Source organism: Mesoplodon mirus (genome assembly GCF_964341445.2).
Source record: "Mesoplodon mirus genome assembly, chromosome: 7".
NCBI classification, from domain to species: Eukaryota; Metazoa; Chordata; class Mammalia; order Artiodactyla; family Ziphiidae; genus Mesoplodon; species Mesoplodon mirus.
In genome coordinates, this window is record NC_138983.1 from 30,103,355 (window position 1) to 30,125,326 (window position 21,972).

At 37.7% G+C, this 21,972-nt stretch overlaps 1 pseudogene across 1 annotated transcript in view; it reads right to left on the minus strand.

The window, feature by feature from the left end:
• LOC309807950 (hypoxia-inducible factor 1-alpha inhibitor-like) overlaps positions 1 to 21,972 on the minus strand; it is a 223,757-nt pseudogene that overhangs the window by 49,456 nt on the left and 152,329 nt on the right. Inside the window, exons 5-6 of the transcript in view lie at positions 4,972 to 5,127; positions 4,206 to 4,268 (exon numbers count right to left, since the gene is read on the minus strand). The product of the transcript in view is annotated as a hypoxia-inducible factor 1-alpha inhibitor-like (transcript). The remainder of the gene's footprint in view (positions 1 to 4,205; positions 4,269 to 4,971; positions 5,128 to 21,972) is intronic.

A 21,972-nucleotide genomic window follows, 5' to 3' on the forward strand; every position in this document is an offset into this window, starting at 1 on the left:
CAGGGAACATAGTCATTTCTGACCTTCATAAACCTAGTAAAAATATCTAGTAAACTGCCAAATCTTACCTCATTTTTTCATCTTTTCTTCAGTGACTTTTCAAGATTATTTTATTTTCACCCACTAAGCATGTGCCTAGGATGCTGCAACCAACTGATCATGGTGCTTTCTCAATAGAATAATCAGTACATAAATACTTCTGAACCCTTCACCTCCCTCATACATTATTAAGGCCACTGCCAGATTGATACTAGAAAAAGCCATTTATCCCTCCTTTGATTTTATAATATCATATGGAATGTGTAACTTATTATCCATAGTGCAGTAATTTGAGTCTTCGTGCAGATATCTACAAAGATTTTTTTTATTGGAATTAAGCGCTCTGAAACTGGGACTTTTTTATCTTAATTTTCCTTACAAAGTCTACTGCAACGTACTGAGGATATTCAAAGAATACGTAATAAGTAAACATGGCATGATACATCTGCCCTGTTGCCAAAGAATTCCAATCATGGAACTGAGATTAGACCTATGGAACAATCAGAAGACAAAAATAGTAACTTAGAGCATCAATCTGTGGTATCTAGAATTCATTTTGAGAGTTCAATAAAGGAAACCCTCATAATGATATATTATTTGACCCTCGATGTATTAGTAGGATGTGGATGAAAAAAACAGGAAGATATAAGCAACAAAGAAATCAGCACACTGTGTTTCTCCTTATTGGTGCATTAAGTTTTTACTGGGGAACAGTGAAAAGCATCATTTGATAAGGGCAAGTGAGTTTACTTTATGGAGGACCTTGATATTCAAAATTATTACATCATGAGAGAGGTATAAAAGTAACTGGCTAGTTCTCCATGACAGAGCCACTCTGAATTTCCCACTAAACTATATCTAAAGACAGTAAAAATAAAAGCAAAATCTCATAGCAAGACTACTGCTTATTCAACTCCTGTCAAAATCTAGGAAAATTTCTATAAATTACAAAAATGAAAAATTTTACTGAAAGGGCAATCAATAGTACACTAATCCTGCAAAAAGTAGGCAAGCATATCTTTTGCCTTTCTCTACCTTCTTCAGTGGCTCAAAAAAACAAAATGTGCATCCAGAAAAGTCACCATATCCCATCTGTCACAGTATATTACTTTTTACATTCAGATGGAGGTTTCAAATACAAGAAAGGTACGGAAAGGTTTCTTTTTTGGAACATGCCACCCTGAGAGGTGTGAAACCTACAAATAAAGGAGTATATAGGGAAATATAGAAAGAGAAACACTAAGAAGTGTTACATAGGATTCTAGTCTCTTTTTCATATGCACCACCTCTTTCAAAGTTCTAGAGAACCAAACTGTGAAGCAAGAAACAAGCAGATGTGGGCTAGTACTGCACAAGGAGTTCCCATCCAACTTTATCTGTTGGAAAGAGAGTCACCCATCACCGGGATGGAAAGGTACACCAATAAAAATGTCTATACTTGGTTGCCAGCCCAAATTTGATCTAGATAGATCTACCATTGTGAGACAAAAAGCCATGACCTTTTGAGACAACATCAGAAAGTCATGAAAATAGAAGATGTTGAGAATGAAATGCAATGGAATAAGATAAAAAGAGAGCTGGAATTGATAAGGAAAATAATAAGGAAATTAAAAATCAAATAATTGAATTAATATATACAGAATTAGTAAAAGCAGGATATAAAAAATAAAATTGAATAAAATCCAACATCAAAATAATACACGGAATGCCTAGATAAGAATAAAAGTCAGAATTTTTTTCAGATGCTTTTGAAATATTATATGAAAAAAAATGAAGCTACATAGCTCTATTTCAAATGGAGTTTTGAAAGACATAAATGTGAAACTCAGTCAATTTGACTTAAATAAATGTAAAGACAAGAACAAGACTAAGACACTATCAAGGAAACAAGGACTAAGAAGATACACCCATTTACCCTTCCTGAAGAGAGACTTGAGATGGCCCAGAGAGTAATCAAAATTAAGTATTTGAAAATAGAAATTTTTGAATTGAAGAGAAAGGAAGTGAGCAGTAAAAATAAATATCTGAGTTGATGCTGTTTTTAATTTAAATGAAATACCAAATTCAAATATGATAAAATTAAGATTGGAAGGGAACATCTGTAATTTAAAAAATCAATTACAATAATATGAGGATACAAACTAATGTTACACTTATAAAGATGAGATGTGGACAAAACAAAGTTTTACTAAACCCCTTGCTTTCTGTAGAGAAGAAAGAAAAGAGAACATTACCCTTGTGACTTTAATGATTAGGAAACAATTTGAAAGCTAAGGAAACCACTTATATAATTAAAACCATAAAATACACTTTACAAAACACTGAAAGTATTAAAAAATATTTTAAAATATATGTTAAAATATATATAGTTATTAATATTTTAATACAAATGGTTTAAATTCCTCTCTTAAAAGAACAAGATTTTAATTAGGTCAAAAAATAAATAGGGCTTCCCTGGTGGCGCAGTGGTTGAGAGTCCGCCTGCCGATGCAGGGGACACAAGTTCGCGCCCCAGTCCGGGAAGATCCCACATGCCGCAGAGCGGCTGGGCCTGTGAGCCATGGCCACTGAGCCTGCGTGTCCGGAGCCCGTGCTCCGCAACAAGAGAGGCCACAACAGTGAGAGGCCCATGTATTGCAACATAAATAAATAAATAAATAAATAATCTTATGAGGCACAGCCAAACAATATCATACAGAAAGGTTAAAATAAAAGAATGAATAAATATGTTTTAGGCAAACACAAAGTAAAGCAGCAGTTGAAATATATACATTAAATAAGTAGAATCTAAGGCAAAGTCCTTAGAATCTAAGGCAAAAAGCAAACTGAAAATTTTTTACATGGATCAAATCTATTTTTAAACATAAGCTGATAAATTCATGGACTTTCAGAAGGTTAAAAAAAGCCCATAACATTGAAATATGTACATCAAAAATAGTTTGAAATGAAAGGAGATAATAATAACTCAATATCTAAGAGAATTTAACAAAATTCTTTCATACATTACCAAAGAAAATATTTTAAAAGATAGATAAGGGCACAGATAATTTAAATGATAAAATAACAATGTCAAATTAAAGCATATATATTGAATTTTGTACCAAGATGGCAGAATAGGAAGCCCCAGATCCTCCTTTCCCTAAGGAGAAACCTACTCAACAGTAATACATGGACAAATACCTTTGTGATATATTCATAAACCAGTTCATCTAAACCAGTGGAATCCAAAAAACCAAAACAAATGAACAAACATAACCAAACAGAAACAGAGTTATAGATACAAAGAACAAACAAGTGTTTGCTAGAGGGGCAGGGGGAGGAAAGCAATTGGTGAGTAAGATTAAGAGGTACAAACTTCCAGCTGCAAAATAAATGAGTCACAGGTATGAAATGTACAGTGTGGGAATACAGTCAACAACTATATAATATCTTTGTATAATGACATATGGTAACGAAACACTGTGGTTATCAGTTTGAAATGTATAGAAACATTGAATCACTATGTTGTGTAACAGGAACTAACATAGCATTGTAGATTAATTATACCTCAAAAACAAACAAACACAGAAAAAGAGATCAGATTTGTGGTTACAGGGTCAGTGGGTTGGGGGGGAAGGGGAATTGGAAGAAGGCAGTCAAAAGGTACAAACTTCTAATTAATAAGATAAATAAGTATTAGGGATGTAACGTACAACACGATGAATTTATTAACTGCTCTACATTATATATGAAAGTTGTTACAACAGTAAATCCTAAGAGTTCTCATCACAAGAAAAAAGTTTTTTCTATTTCTTTAATTTTATATATAAATATGATATTCACTAAATTTATCATGACAATCACTTCATGATATATGTAAATCAAATCATTATGCTCTATATCTTAAACTTATATAGTGCCGTATGCCAATTATATCTCAAAAACTGAAAGAAAATAAAAAATGCACACACACACACACACACACACACGCGACAGGATGTCAACAAGATGGCAGAATAGGAAGCCCCAGACCCTCTTTTACCTAAGGAGACATCTATTCAACAGCAATACATAAACAAATTCCCTTTGTGAGATATCCATAAACCAGTTAAGAGAGTCCCACCACCTAGTTGTGTGGAAAACTAGCTGTATCTAAGCTGGTAGGAAAATTCATGGCACTCACTCACCTAGTCCTCCCCTTGGCGCTCTGTGGGATAATCAGGAGAAAACTCTGAGTTCCTGGCTTCTCCCTGGGAAGGAAAAGAAAAGACTGAAATATTCATGCAACATTCAGACTTTTGGCGAAAGTACCCAATGGTCTGATTTCTGTCTTGCCTGAATCTAAGCACTAACTGGAAAAGGTGTCAAGTTGCGAGCTGCTGAGAACAAAGGCAACAATTTAGACTAGCACCTATTCACTCGCCATAGTCCCTCCCCCCCAGCTCAGCACAGAAGGAGCAGGAAAAAATCCCCAACTCCTGGCTTCTCCCTGAGAAGGGAGAGTTGGAACATGCAGCCAATGTTCTAGCTTTTTCCTGAGGGCTGCCCAAGAGACTGGTTTCTGTTTTGCCTATCTCAAGGCCCTAATGGAACCCAGAATATTCTAGGTGCCTGGGTGCCACAGAGAACAAAAAGAGCTGGGAGCCTCCCTGCTGTTCCTGAGGACCAGTGGTATAGCAGGCAGAGCTGACACAACTTGGAGGCCTCTCCCTGGGGGGAAAGTGAAGAGTAGAGCTGGCACCCAGTGTTCCTAACTTCAAAACATATTACAAAACTATTGGAAAAAAAAAATATATATATATATATGGCCCCGACATAAAAACAGATCTATAGATCATGGCACAGAATAGAGAGCCCAGAAATATGAACAAAGGACATGAGCCTGAAGTCACCAAGCACACCTTGCAGACTCTGTGCCCTGTGCCTTCCTGGGAAATTCCACACTCCACTCACCTGGACCAGGCTCCCAGCTCCTGCCGCGGGCGTCCTTGGCGGTGTTCAAAGAAGAAAATAGTTCCTGATACAGGAGACTGAGTGGAGGAGCCAGCTTCCCCAGGCTGCTGCCAGATGGGCTGGTTCAGAAACAGAGAGTAATGCCCTGAAGCTGCCCTTAAAGGCAAATGTTTGAGGGACAGGAACAGTTGGTCTTCTGGCATGAATTTTAGATACCTCCAAGCTCCCAGCAAAAACTGCTTGACTGGGGCTTCCCTGGTGGCGCAGTGGTTGAGACTCCGCCTGCTGATGCAGGGGACACGGATTCGTGGCCCGGCCCGGGAAGCTCCCACATGCCGTGGAGCGGCTGGGCCCGTGAGCCACGGCCGCTGGGCCTGCGCGTACGGAGCCTGTGCTCCGCAACGGGAGAGGCCGCAACAGTGAGAGGCCCGCGTACAGCAAAAAAAAAAAAAAAAAAAAAAAAAAACTGCTTGACTTGAGGATGGTGGAAAGGCTTGTCAAGTTGCTGTAGCCTTGACCTTGACAGACTTAGCAAGGGAGCCCTAGGTGGCCGGGCCTGAAGCGCCCGCGCTACGCCAGGCCCTTTGGCTCCGTTCCTGAAGAGCTAGAGATTTGCTGCCCGCGCATGCGCAATTCACTCCCTCATTCTGGCTTCTGCAGCCCTGCGCGTGCTGGGTGCTCGAGACATACATTTTGCACAGATGGTCTGGCCTCTGGGGCCCGGAGCTACTGCCCTGTGGCTCTGATTGGGCGGCAGGGGTGGAGGGGCAGCAGCACTCGGGACTGTGATAGGTGACGGGAGCTAAACTCCTTATACAGGAGTCTGGGAGGAGGAGGGCCTTAGCACTCCTGCTCCCAGGTGTTTCTCATCCCAGGACTCCCCTGCCTGCCCATAGATTTTTTTTAAAAGCAGCAAAATTTGGACAAGAGTGCAAACACTTCCCAATGGGGAAAGGATAGTCTCTTTAAAAAATAGTGTTGGGGGCCTCCCTGGTGGCGCAGTGGTTGAGAGTCCGCCTGCCGGTGCAGGGGATACGGGTTCGTGCCCCGGTCTGGGAGGATCCCATATGCCGCGGAGCGGCTGGGCCCGTGAGCCGTGGCCGCTGGGCCTGCGCATCCGGGGCCTGTGCTCCGCAACGGGAGAGGCCACAACAGTGAGAGGCCCGCATACCGCAAAAAAAAAAAAAAAAAAAAAAAAAAAAAAAAAAAATAGTGTTGGGAAAACTAAATATTTGCATGCAGAAAATGGAATTGGGCCCTTCTCTTACACCATACACAAAAATACACTCAAAATGAATTAAAGACTTAAATGTAAGACCTGAAACCATAAAACTCTTAAAAGAAAACATAAGGAAAAGACTTTATAACATTGGTCTTAGAAATGAATTCTTGAATATGACACAAAAAATGTGGGCAAGAAAAGCAAAAATAGACAAGTGGGACCACTTCAAACTAAAAAGCTTCTACGTAGCAAAGGAAATAAGAGTAAAAAGTCAATTCACAGAATGAAAGAAAATAATTGCAAACCACATATTTTATAAGGGGTTAATTTCCAAAGTATATAATGAACTCTTACACCTTATTAGGGTAAATAAATAAATAAATAAATAAATGGATTAAAAAATGAGCAAATGACTTGAATTGACATTTCACCAAAGAAGACATAAGAATGGCAAACAAGTTTATGAAAAGGTGCTCAACATTACTAATCATCAGGGAAATGTAAATCAAAGCAATGAAATATCACCTCACAAATGTTAGAAGGGCTATTATCGAAAAAAAAAGAAGGAAATAGTAAGTGTTGGTGATGATGTGGTGAAATTGGAACTCCTGTGCACTGTTAGTAGGAATGAAAAATGATGCAGTCACTATGGAAAATAGTGTGGAGTTTCCTCAAATTTAAAATAGGACTACCATATGACCCAGCCATCCCAATTTTGGGTATTTATCCAAACATATTGAAAACAGAATCTTGAAATGATATTTGCACTCCTATGTTCATTGTAGTATTATTCACAATAGTAAAGAGGTAGAAACAACATAAATGTCCATCAACGGGTGGATAGATAAAGAGAATGTAATTTTCATTTATTCAGCCCTAAAAAAGAAGGAACTCCTGTCACATGCTACAACATGGATGAACCCTGAAGACATGCTAAGTAAAACAGGCCAGTCACAGAAGGACAAATTCTACATGATTTCACTTGTATGAGATATCTAAAAGTAGTCACACTCATAGAATAAAAAAGTAGAAAGGTGGTCACCAGAGAATGTGAGGAGGGGGAAATGGGAGTTGCTGGTCAATAGATATAGAGTTTCAGTCATGCAAGAGGAAAAAGTTCTAGAGATCTACTGTAAAACAATTTACATATAGTTAACAATGCTGTACTGTATACTTACAAATTTGAGTTGACTTCATGTTATGTGTTTTTTACTACAATAAAATATACATATATGAATATATGTATCACATTTATTTTGGGGAAATTTACAAAATAAAATAGGTCTCAAATAAATTTTAACTGATCACCTAAATCACAAATTACAGAATAATTTATCTGGCCATGCCATTATAAAACCAAAAATTTTAAATAAAACTCTAAAAAGGGAAAAGTACGCTATCCTGGATAAATATTGCTGTAAAAGCATAAAGAAACACAACTAAAAACTAAGGTGTATTCAATAATGTAAAGGAAAATTATATATATATATATATTAAATCTTATATATGGGAAAAACTTCACTATTCAGCAAATTCCTACCCTTCAACCTCTCACATTACAAAAAGTTATGAGGCCAATAAAGTCTAGTTAAGAAAATAAGAACAGAAATTTGTTGGAAAAAAAGTTGTAAAAACAATAATTTAAAGGTTTTATCTTAAATATTATAAAAATATGTAAATCAAACATATCTAATAACAGTACAAAATAAAAATTTAAATAGCCAAGATATAACAACAGATGTGGGATTTTTCTTAATTTACAAAGAATTACTGTAAACCACACTTGTCCACTTATCTTCAGAGCCTGTATAGTATATCATGGAGGAGTTATGAGCAGCCAGGCCCAGAGGCCAGTAGAAGAAACCCAGATGTATGAAGATCCTTTGGGAATTCCCAGAAATATTCAGGAAGGACTTGGAAGGATCACAGTCGTGAATAAATTGCAACATGGAGCCAAGGTGATTTGAGAAATGGTTCTTTGGTGGCTTTGTTCATAAACATTGATTGATTTGATTGATAACACTGAAATTAATTTGAGCATGGGGGCATAACTCATTCAAGATGAAATTCTGAAAATAAAATGCAATTTTTTCTAATATAAAGGACATTTCAATATAATTGTCTCTATACTTTTCCATCACCATATCTCTAAGCCATCCATTTTAAAATTTATATATAGAAAGTACTTGAAACCAGGTTTGACTAACATTAATATTGGTATTTTCTGGATCATTGAATTCTGTGTGAATTTTGGCATATTTCTATACATTATTTTATTTACTGTGTAAAATTTTTATAATTACAATGTATCATTTTTATAAAAACCATAGTTTTATAGTACAAATGCTGATATTTGGAACACAGGCATTTGTCTTCTCTCCCTCTCAAGACTCCATTGTAATGAGAGTGTACAACTCTGAAAAGTAATACATTCATAACACAGAAGAAATCATGTCAGAGACATCAACAGGTCAAGATTTATAGCATAAGAGAATGCAATAAATTACTGGAAAATGGATTGTAGTTGAAGTGGGTTGACAAAACAGTTGAAGTACTTGCAGTCCAGAATAAATACATGGGGGAGGTTCAAAGTTGAGAATGGAACACCATGGAGTCAGTAGATAAGAGGATATGTGAGAGGGAAATGTTAAACAAGAGAATTTGTTATAGTTCTGAAAACAAAACTGCCATGCTAGTCAGCCCTCTGCCCATTCCCCATAACCCACACTTCAAAATGAAGGATTGTCAACCCATTATTTTCTGTCTGAATGAAAATCAAAAGGCTTTACTCAAAAGGAAAGAAAGATGAAGGGAGGGAGGGAGAGAAAGAGAGAGAATGAGAGAGAAGGAGGGAAGAAGAAGGAGGGAAGGAAAGAAGGAAGAAACCACCCTGGGATAGCTAAGACTTGAGGTTGAGACTCTCATTCCAGCATTGGAAGCCAACTTCCTATCCACACACCCTACCTGAAAGCCTTCCTATCTATAAACCCTGTCCACCAACAATGAAATTTCAGTAAACTTTCCCATTTTGGAGAAAAGGCTACGATTAAAATTGATCTCCATACCCAGCAGTAGAAGAAACTCAGATTAGCTACTGAGAATATTTAAACAAGTCCTTTATTCTTAAATATGAATATCCATGAGCCAAAAGAAAATATGAGAAAAAGTAGTAGCACAAAGGAATAATATAAAATTAAAAATAAACGTAACAATAAATCCCAGAGGAAATATAATTTATATAGTTTAAGGGAACAATTTTTACTGTGTCTTAAAAGAGATTTAAAGTTATAGCACTGATAAAATATAAATACAATGCTAACAAAAATTATCAATCTGAAAAGAAATGGTAGTCAATAGATTAATTGTAAAAAACCCAAAAACAAAAACCAAAGACCTGGGAGATAATTTTTTTTTTTAATCTCTGATCTCAGAGCAAAGAAAACAAAACAAAAAATAAATAAACTATGAAAAAACAGGGAAGAGACATAAAGGACCATTCAGGATGTTCAATATCCTACTGAAAATCATTCCAACAAGAAAAAGTAGATGAAAATGAAGGGGAGGGAAACAACATCAACAATAGTGACAATAACAAATTCAAAAGTGTTAAAGGAAAGCATTATTATTTAGAATGAATGTGTCCAGGGAGTGAAGTACTAGACACTGCCTCAGATTTTCAAAATTAAACATAAGACAATAAAAGTTTACAGGGAAGAGAAAGAAAAGCAGGTCACCTATAAAGGTCTAAAAGTCAGTTACACCAAATGCTAGAAGATAATGGAGCAATAGTTCCAAAGAATGAGGGAAATGCCTTTGAATTCTAGAATTTTATACTCAAATAATCATTCAAGAAGAAGAGTAAATTAAGGTATTTTTGACATGTAAGGTTCAGAAATTTGAGCGCCCACGATTCTTATTTGTGTGTATTTGAGGATATACTCCAGGAAAATTAAGGATAAAACCAATATATAGGAAGACATAGCTGGGAAACTGTAGGCAGAAAGACCAGAGCTTAAAAACCCCAAAGAAGGGGGAGGGGATTTCACGTAATGGAAAACATGACTGAATTGGATAAATTTGACTAAATTGATTAATATTGAGTAATTAATATTATTAATATATGACTGACTTATCTGAATCTAAGCTAGGTTCAGAATATAGCTGAACCTGCCCAGCCCACAAACTGGTGGCTCCCAGACATCCCTTTGACTTGAAGTGCATTGTGATACTTTAGGATGTAAGCAATGTTGCTGCAGTGTCCCAGAGACAGTGTTCAGAAGAATCCCTATTTCTTCATGAAATTCAATATAGAACTGGTAGTGTAGAAAAGTTTCAAAAATTCACAGAGATACTTAGTGTCTTGAAGGCTTTCATCTGTAGGCATCTGTGGTATGAATCCATAATAAACTTTCTCTTTTTCAAGAATATCATTCCTATAAAAGGAACTGCCAGTAGAAGACAGAGGGTGACCACACACCTTTCTCAACATCAGCAGGGAGACCAGAGAGGAAAGCCATGAGATTAATTCTTCCTAAACACCCACTAAATACCTTCTGAAAACAAGAAATCACTAGTTTGGGGTAGGGTAGTATCAGGTTAGAACTATCAGTGAAGCAGTGTTCCTGATCAATGAACCATCAATCTTTAGATTATCAATATGAACACAGCTTAAATCATACAAGCTCATGAAAATGAGGAACATTCATTTTACATTAGGAAATTTATTAAAGATTACATTGCAAGAGTAATTAAAAGGAAAAAACATATTTTTCCTTCTCAGATGATGGCAAAAAAAAGCATTTGATAAAAATCAAACACCTGCTCCTGGTTAAAACTCTTAGAAAGCAAAGAAAAGGATACTTACTTAGGAACATAAATCATAAATCCATACCTAATATGATACTTAAAGAAACACTGGAGTCATTCCCACTGACATCAAAAGCAAGACAATGATGTGGACTATTTCCATTATTAGTTAGCTTTTTCCTGGAAGTTCTATCCAAATTTAATAAAACATTGAAAAGAAAGGGGTAGAAAAATTATCATTTTTTGAAGAATATAAGATTATGTGCTCAGAAACTCCAAGAAAAATAGACTTAAAATTCCTGGAATCAGGGCTTCCCTGGTGGCGCAGTGGTTGAGAATCTGCCTGCTAATGCAGGGGACACGGGTTCGAGCCCTGGTCCCACATGCAGTGGAGCAACTAGGCCCGTGAGCCACAACTACTGAGCCTGTGCGTCTGGAGCCTGTGCTCCGCAACAAGAGAGGCCGCCATAGTGAGAGGCCCGCGCACCGCGATGAAGAGTGGCCCCCGCTTGTCACAACTAGAGAAAGCCCTTGCACAGAAACGAAAACCCAACACAGCAAAAATAAATAAATTAATTAATAAACTCCTACCCCCAACATCTTCTTTAAAAAAAAAAAAAATTCCTAGAATCAGAGTTGAGCATGTAAAAATTTTTTTTAATTAACAGATATCTACATTTTTATATAAAACAATGATAACCAGTTAGGAAATACAAAAGAAAAAGTTTTGAATTACAATAGCGTCAGTACTTTTTACTTTTTCTATGAGTAGGAAAAACTCTTATAATGAAAGAAAGGTAATAACTATACTGAAGGAAAAATAACTCAGTGAGATACCATTGTGATTCATTGTGTGCTCTGCCCAAAATGAATGATGAACAGAAACTGTGATGTAGGAAGATCATCTAAGGGTGTATGTGTGGTGAACCGGAGGGGGAAGAGACCAGAGTACGAAATGCCAGCATGAGTACAGCTGTGGCAAGAACTAAGAAAAAAAAGAAGGGGGAAAGTGAATAGGAGAAACATCTTTGAGAAAGAATTGATAGAATTTTATGAGAATAGAATAGAGACTGAAAGGGAGAAAAGGTCTAAGATGACCACAAGTATTTCTTCTCCCTGATGGACTGGAGTATGGAGTGGGAGAAAACCAATGTGAGGAACCGGGAAGAAAAGCAGATCATGAGAACCAGTTCGGATATAGTGTGTTTCAGAAGTGGTAGAGTGTTCTTAACAAGTTCGAGGTATTAAATATGCTGTTTATGTAGATGTGTAAGTTAGCTACAATGATAGCCGAACTTAAAATACAAACCTCATGCAGCAAGTAAAAGAGCCTTCAAGGAAAGAGGGCAATAGACAAGATGGTGCCTAGATGCTAGTGATAATGAGAAATAGAGAACTGTATACTCAAATATTATACGTTTCAAAAGGAAGAAGCAATTGTGCTCTGTAAGACAAATATGGGGGCTATTGTTTAATTTAACAAAACAATTGTTATTTCAAAAAATACCGTATTTTAGTACAAAATACATTATGATTCTGGTTTAAAAATGTAGTCTCCATATGACCCAAACAATTGTAAGTCTCAAAGTCAGTCTGTTTTATAATTCTATTAGATTAGACACTCCTAGAGGGATAAGGGTAATTCTATTTGGACTTCATAAATTCTATATTCTATAGCACAGGGCTACGTTTCCTTCTGAATCATAATGAAGAAAATCTGGCAATGCAAAGTCCCACGTACTTATAATATCTTTGAGTCATCACAGCAAAAACTCACAAAATTATTTAGCACAGGTGCTTCTGAAGTTGAGACACATTTGGGGAGTTCAGAGTGCCTGTGGTCCTCAGACTCTTACCTTCTCCTGGAGTGATTCTGTTCTAACGTTAGTACACAGAGATATAACATTAATTGTGCCATATTTCTGGGTGACCCATTAGCTGCTAGGAATTTGTTGTAGAGAGCCAAAGCTTTCCAAAATGTCTATATTTATTTGATAGTTTCTATATTTCTTCATTTAAAGAAAATTTAAGAGAATATGGAATCACATGGAAATCATATGAATGGATCAAAGTCTTATACACCACATACTATTTTGATATACTCCTAACACTGAAAGTAGAAACTCCCTTGTCTGTGTTCCTAAAACCTAAACCTATCTTTGCACTTAGATGATACTATACTTATCCACATCTAACTTTTTTACTCTACTGAAAGATCCTTGACACAGAGACAATGTTTCATTCATTTCTATATCATTGTTTGCAAATACACTGTCTTGCTATCATAAGCATTCATTAAATATTTCTCAACCCAGTGGATGAATTAATCAAGTTGATAATTTTAAAGTTGCATTCTTATGAAGCAATTCAGTAAGAATCCCTAAGATAAACTATATTAATTATTCAATTTACTGAAATGTAGAGTTTGATTAAGGAGTTTTCTGGCTACCTCATCATTCTAATTTCCAAATATCATTTGGTTTGAATCCCAGTTTAGAAATTCTTTTTGTATCCTGCTTTCTTGCCTTGAACTCTTCAAGCAAGAGCAATGTATTAAGGTATTTACTTATTTTTTAACTACTAATTTTGTAGACTCTCAGAATTCACTATTCTGGCCATAACTTTTAGTTGTAAATGATATGAGATAAAGATACAAATTGTGAAGAAGAAAGATTTGAGTGAGATTCTATGCTATGTGAGTCATGAGAGTCAATGACATTAGATTTTTGTAGAAAAAATATATATATATATCATGAACTTATATAGTACTGAATGAGTTTTCTTGGTATTTGTATCACTCTGAATAAATCTGACTGTCCATATGCACAAAATGCAGGACTTAATGTTGAAATTCAGTTCAATAATCATTCATTCAGCACCCATATGGGAAAGTCTGTGCTGGGTGTCATGGTGTGCAAAGATGCAAGCCCTGTTAGAGCTTAAAGTTTATTGGGGAAATCAGGCATGTGAACTACAACTAAAACTAATAAGTAATACAAAATGTTTTATCTCTGTGACTATGAGTTGTTTAACATCTATGATCCTGAATTTACTCATTTACAAAATAATGAAAGTAGTAGAACCTATTTCAGATTATTTTTATGAGAACAAAGTAAGATAATTTATATAAAGTTCTTAGCATAGTACATGGCACATTAAAATCACTCAACAATGATATCTATTACTAGTAATTATTTTAAATGATACAGAGAGAGGTATCATAGACAAGAAAATGATTAGCTCTGTTTGTAAGATTAGGGTTTGGGGATTGAATCAAACAGGGAATAGTTTATGGAAGAAGGGATATAAATTTTGAAAAGATGAAGAGATCACAGACACCCAGGTACTAACATTGGGTTTCCCACTTACTAGCTATGAGGTTCCATAAACTCTCTTAGACTGTTTCCTCACCTGTAAAATGAAAATTATATTTTATAGGGCTGAATGAGGGTTAAATAAGACAATGTATGTGAAAGTATTACGTGACTTATAGCAAGCATTGACAAAAAGGAAAGAAAGAAAGGGAAAGTAGGGACTTCCCTGGCAGTCAGTGGTTAAGGCTCCACTTTTCCAATGCAGGGGGCATGGGTTTGATCCCTGGTAGGGGAACTAAGATCCCACATGCAGCATGGTGTGGCCAAAAAAAAAAAAAAGAAGGAAAATAATAAATAATAAAAGAGCTAGAGTGTTGTATCAGTTATCTATGACTGTGTAACAAATCACTCCAAAAGTTAGTGGCTAAAAATATCTATTATTTCACAGTTTTGGTGAGGAATCCAGGTACCATGTATCTGGGTCCGTTAGCTCAGGTTCTCCCACAGGAGAGAACAATTGCAAGAGAACAATTACAGTGTTGGCTTAGTCTGCAGTCTTTACAAGACTCAACTGTGGAAGGATCCACTTCCAAGCTCACTCACATGGTTGTTGGCAAGATTTAGTTCTTCATTAGATATTGGACTGAAAATGTTAGTTTGTCAATGGCTGTTGGCTGTAAGCCACCCTTAGTTCTTTGCCAAATAGGCTACTCCATAGAACTGCTCACAACATGACAACTTGCTTCATCAGAAGGAAGAGCCAGAGAAAGAGCCAGAGAGAGAGAATAAGATGGAAGTCACAGACTCCTGTAATCTGATCTCAGAAGTGATTATCTCCTCACTTTTACCATATTCTATCTATTTGAAGCAAGTTATTAGGTCCAGTCTTTACACAAAGGGAAGAAATTACAGAAGGGTTGAATGTCAGAAGTCAGGGATCATTGGGGGTCATTTTAGATATTGCTTACCACAGGTGTTCACACTGATGATGGAGGTTTATAAACATAGTGGTTAGGTGCATGGACTCTGGAGCCATACTGCCTGCATTCAAATCCTGCCTCTATTACATAATAATTTGTTATTCAGAACAAGTTATTTAACCTCTTTATTCCTCTGTAAGGGTAGAAGAAAATAATTCCTACAACATTAGGAATAAATAAGTTAACACATGTAAAGTTTTTAAACAGTACCCAAGACAAAGTAAACCCTCATAAAATATTAGCTTTTGTTGTTGTTGTGCTCATTATTGTTCTGACTGTAGAAAATAGACGCAAAATGTAGCAAGTCACAGAAAGATGGAAAATAAAGGAGAAAAATGACTCAAGTGAGTCTATCTACTCTCATAACACGTCTTCCCAAGTCATCATGGGAAGACTTGTTGTGTGGATCAGGTTGGCTGCTTGAAACAAGGCCTGCAAATTGGGAAGTACATTATGTTTTGTTGTAACAGGAAGTCATAAGGGGGCAAGGAGACAAAACTTCCCCACTACCAGGTAACGGGATGAGCCATATCACCATAGGCAAAGGAGACCTTTCCTGGTAATACCTCTGAAGCAAGTTCACAATTTTAATTAAATAGATCAAATCAGAATATTGCACACTCCCAACCTCCTCCTTCAGAATAAAAAAATCTAGAAATATGGGAGAAGAAGTTGCAGTTTTTATAAATGGTAAAAGCTGTTAATTCTGCAGTGAATTTTATACATGTTTTATCACAGCAGAGAAATCGTGTTATTTCCAGCTCTTCTTTTTATTGCTAGTAAGCCTCACAGAATTACAACCAGTGAAATATTCCCCATTTCTCTTGGGTGGTAATGAATTTCCCAGTGGAAAAGGAGTAATTTCTTGTTCTCACTACATAATAACTCAAATATTTGGCCATGTTGTAGCATAATATTTTTAATTGTCTAGTCAAGATGGTGTCTTATATGCTAAAAAAATCTAGATATAGTTTTCTCTACACTAACAGAGAATTATATAGGTAAAGCGGACTCTTCACATGAAATAGCCTAATGCTCTCATTTTTTTAAAATTAATTAATTTATTTATTTATCTTTGGCTGCGTTGGGTCTTCGTTGTTGTGTGCAGACTTTCTCTAGTTGCAGTGAGAAGGGGGCTTCTCTTCGATGTGGTGCATGGGCTCCTCACCGCGGTGGCTTCTCTTGTTGCGAAGCACAGGCTCTAGGCATGCGGGCTTCAGCAGTTGTGGCTCGTGGGCTCTAGAGCGCAGGCTCAGTACTTGTGGTATACAGGCTTAGTTGCTCCGTGGCATGTGGGATCTTCCTGGACCAGGGCTTGAACCCATGTCCCCTGCATTGGCAGGCAGATTCTTAACGACTGCACCACGAGGGAAGCCCAGTTCATGTACTTTTAATGATAACATCAAGCCTGGGTCGGGCCCTCTGCCAGATCCTTCCCATTTCTATAATATCTCACCTAAATCTCACTCCAAGTGTTGTTATTATCACCTTTACAGATGAAGCAAGTGAGACTGGGAAATGCAATTGTCCAGTGATTTAATTAATATATATATATAGGGGGTGGGGTCAATATGGCAGACTAGGAGGTTGTGGAATTCGGGTCTCCACACAACTAGAACACTTACCGGGCACTGGTGGGGGACCACAGACACCTAAGGGGATGGGAGGAAGCCCCAGCGACCAGGTAGGACATGGGAGGGAGTGAGAGTCAGGAGAAATGGACATGAGGTGCAACAGGTCTGGCGCCCCCTAGGGGCAGCTGAGGGAGGGGAAGGGATCTCATGCCTGGAGGGGAAAAGGGGGGGACCATTGAGAGGGCAGAGGATCAGAAAGGAGCATAATGGCCAGCTTTTACCCTGCCCACTTGGGCCCTGGGAGGCCTGCTGAGATGCTCTCCTGATCCTCTGCCCACTGAGGTCCCCTCCAGCTGCGGGGGTCCTGAGAGAGTGGGAGGGAGGGGAGGGGGAGAAAAACTAAAGGCTGGACCAACAGGACTGGCAACCTTGAGGGGCAGTGGGGAGAGGGGAAGAGTTCCCACACCCGGTGGGACCCACCCACAGTTCAGTGGTGAGGGGGGAGACACTCGGGAAACTGGAAGAACAGAAGGGAGCACAGCCAGCACTTTCCCTGTCCACTTGGGCACTGGGGAGCCTCTTGGGCTCCTGGGCCTAATCCTCTACCCTCAGAGGCTCCCTCTAAAATTGCAGAGCCTAAGCCCTGCCCCTACACACCCACCCAGTGCCCTATCTCTACAGGCGGCACTCTAAGACACCCTCTGAGACATCTCCAACAGGGTTAGGCCTAAACCCCGCCCATACACCCTTACCCAGGGCCTTACCTGCAAACTCAAGAACTCCACAATCCTGAGACACCCCCTCAGAACGTGCTGCCTTTCCCCTGTCATACAAGTCCTAAGCCTAGGCCCTGCCCCATGCTTAAACGTCACCCCTGCCTAGGCCTCATCCCCACCCTAAAACCCACCCCTGCCTGAGTCCCACCCCCCACCTAAGCTCCACCCCCAAAGCCAACACCTTTTCTGGCCTTGCTTTTTTTTCTTTTTTCTTCTTTTAGGTTGTGGTTCTGTTTTACATTCAATTCGTGCTGTCTCGGTGCACGTACGTGTCACCAGCTCTTTTTTTTTTTTTTTTTTTTAATTTATGGCTGTGTTGGGTCTTCGTTTCTGTGTGAGGGCTTTCTCTAGTTGTGGCAAGTGGGGGTCACTCCTCATTGCGGTGCGCGGGCCTCTCACTATGGCGGCCTCTCTTGTTGCGGAGCACAGGCTCCAGACGCGCAGGCTCAGTAACTGTGGCTCACGGGGCCAGCCGCTTTGCGGCATGTGGGATCCCCCCAGACCAGGGCCCAAACCCGCGTGTGCTGCATTGGCAGGCGGACTCTCAACCACTGCGCCACCAGGGAAGCCCTGTTTTACCTTATTGTTGTTGATTCATTTATATTTTTATTTTTTCTAATAAATCTTTTATTTTTCTAATTTTATTTTATTCTCTATACTTTGTTATTGTTCTGCTCTTTTTGGCACGTTCCCTTTTTTATCCTTTCTTTTTTCTGTTGTGGTTCTGTTATACCATGTTGTAGATTCAGTTATAATTTTATTCTTCCTAATATATTTTTTAACTTTCAAATATTATTTTATTTTTTATTCTTTGTTATTGTACTGCTCTTTTTTTTTTCTTTTCTTTTGTCACACCATGCGGCTTGCAGGATCTTGGTTCCCAGACCAGGAGTTCGGCTTGAGCTCCTGTGGTGGGAGCACCAAGTCCAAACCACTGAACTAACAGAGAGCCTCAGACCCCAGGGAATATTAAACAGAGTGAGGCCTCCCAGAGGTCCTCATCTTGGCACCAAGACCTGGCTCTACCCAGCTGCCTGTAAACTCCAGGGCTGGATGCCTCAGGTCAAACAACCAGTAAGACAGGAATACAGACCCACCCATCAAAAAAAAAAAAAAACAAAAAAAACAAAAAAAAAAACAAAGAAACAACAAAAAAATATGTTACAGATGAAATAGCAAGGTAAAAATCTACAAGACCAAATAAATGAAGAGGAAGTAGGTAAACTACCTGAAAAATAATTCAGAGTAATGATAGTAAAGATGATCCAAAATCTCGGAAATAGAATGGAGAAAATACATGAAGTGTTTAACAAGAAACTAGAAGAACTAAAGAGCAAACAAACACTGATGAACAACACAATAACTGAAATTGAAAATACTCTAGAAGGGATCAATAGCAGAATAACTGAGGCAGAAGAACAGATAAGTGAGCTGGAAGATAAAATGGTGGAAATAACTACCTAGAGCAGAATAAAGGAAAAAAGAATGAAAAGAATTGAGGACAGTCTCAGAGACCCCTGGGACAACATGAAATGCAACAACATTCAAATTATAGGAGTCCCAGAAGAAGAAAAGAAACAGAAAGTGTGTGAGAAAATATTTGAAGAGATTATAGATGAAAACTTCCCTAACATGGAAAAGGAAATAGCCACCCAAGTCCAGGAAGCACAAAGAGTCCCATACAGGATAAACCCTAGGAGAAACACACCAAGACACATATTAATCAAACTGACAAAAATTAAAGACAAAGAAAAATATTAAAAGCAGTAAGGGAAAAGCAGCAAATAGCATACAAGGGATTCCACATAATGTTTTCAGCTGATTTCTCAGCAGAAACTCTGCAGGCCAGAAAGGAGTGATAGGATATATTTAAAGTGATGAAAAGGAAAAACCTACAACCAAGATTACTCTACCCAGCAAGGATCTCATTCAGATTTGATGGAGAAATTAAAAGATTTACAGACAAGTAAAAGTTACGAGAATTCAGCACCACCAAACCAGGTTTACAACAAATGTTAAAGGAACTTCTCTAAGCAGGAAACACTAGAGAAGAAAAAGACCCACAAAAACAAACCAAAATCAATTAAGAAAATGGTAACAGGAACATACATATCAATAATCACCTTGAATGTAAATGGATTAAATGCTCCATCCAAAAGACACAGACTGGCTGAATGGATACAAAAACAAGGCCCTTATATATGCTGTCTATAAGAAACCCACTTCAGGGGCTTCCCTGGTGGCACAGTGGTTGAGCATTTGCCGATGCAGGGGACACAGGTTCGTGCCCCGGTCTGGGAAGATCCCACATGCCGCGGAGTGGCTGGGCCCGTGAGCCATGGTTGCTGAGCCTGCGCATCTGCAACCTGTGCTCTGCAACGGGAGAGGCCACAACAGTGAGAGGCCCGTGTACTGAAAAAAAAAAAAATAATAATAATAATAAAATAAATAAATAAATAAATAATTCTCAAAGAAACCCACTTCAGACCTAGGGACACATACAGCTGAAATGGAGGGGATGGAAAAAGATATTCCATGTAAATGGGGATCACATAAAAGCTGGACTAGCAATACTCATATCAGATAAAATAGATTTTAAAATAAAAGCTGTTAACAAGAGATAAGGAAGGACAAAAGATAATGATCAAAGGATCAATCCAAGAAGAAAACATAACAATTATAAATATTTATGCACTCAACATAGGAGCACCTCAATACATAAAGCAAATGCTAACAGTCATAAAAGGGGAAATCGACAGTAACATAATAATAGTGGGAGACTTTAACACCCCACTTACACCAATAGAGAGATCAGCAATACAGAAAATAAATAAGCAAACACAAGCTTTAAATGACACAGTAGATCAGATAGACTTAATTGATATTTATAGGACATTCCAACCAAAAGCAGAAGAATAGAGTTTCTTCTAAAGTGCACACGAAACGTACTCCAGAACAGATCATGTCTTCAGTCACAAATCAAGCCTTGGAAAATTTAAGAAAATTGAAATCATATCAAGCATCTTTTCTGACCACAATGCTATGAGATCAGAAATCAGTTACAGGAAAAAACTGTAAAAACACAAACACATGGAGGCTAAATAGTGTGCTACTAAATAACCAAGAGATCACTGAAGAAATCAAAGAAGAAATTTAAAAATACCTAGAAAAAAATGACAATGAAAACATGACAATCCAAAATCTATGGGATGCAACAAAAGCAGTTCTAAGAGGGAAGTTTATAACAGTTCAAGCCCACCTCAAGAAACAAGAAAACTCTCAAATAAGCAATCTAACCTTACACCTAAAGTAACTAGAAAAAGAAGAACAAAGAAAACCTGAAGTTAGTAGAAGGAAAGAAATCATAAAGATCAGAGCAGAAATAAATGAAATAGAAACAAAGAGAAGAATAGCAAAGGTCAGTAAAACTAAAATTTGGTTCTTTGAGAAGATAAACAAAATTGATAAACCTTTAGCCAGACTCATCAAGAAAAAAAAGGAGAGGACTCAAATCAATATAATTAGAAATGGAAAAGGAGAAATTACAACTGACACCACAGAAATACAAAGGATAATAAGAGACTACTACAAGCAACTATATGCCAATAAAATGGACAACCTGGAAGAAATGGACAAATTCTTGGAAAGGTACAACTTTCCAAGACTGAACCAGGAAGAATTAGAAAGTATAAACAAGCTAATCACAGGTAATGAAGTTGAAACTATAATTAAAAATCTTCCAACAAACAAAAGCTCAGGGCCAGATGGCTTCACAGGCAAATTCTATCAATCACTTAGAGAAGAGTTAACTAACTCCTATCCTTCTCAAACTCTTCCAAAAAACTGCAGAGGGAGGAACACTCCCAAACACGTTTTACAAGACCACCATCACCCTGATACCAAAACCAGACAAAGATATCACAAAAAAAGAAAATTACAGACTAATATCACTGATGAACATAGATGCAAAAATCCTCAACAAAATACTAGCAAACAGAATCCAACAACAAATTAAAAATATCATACACTATGATCAAGTGGGATTTATCCCAGGGATGCAAGGACTCTTCAATATAGAGAAAACAGTCAATGTGATATACCATATTAACTAAATAAAGAATAAAGACCATATGATCATCTCAACAGATGTAGAAAAAGCTTTTGACAAAATTCAACACCCATTTATGATAAAAACTCTCCAGAAAGTGGGCATAGAGGGAACATACCTCAACATAATAAAGGCTATGTATGACAAACCCACAGCAAACATCATTCTCAATGGTGAAAAACTGAAACCATTTCCCCTAAGATCAGGAACAAGACAAGGTT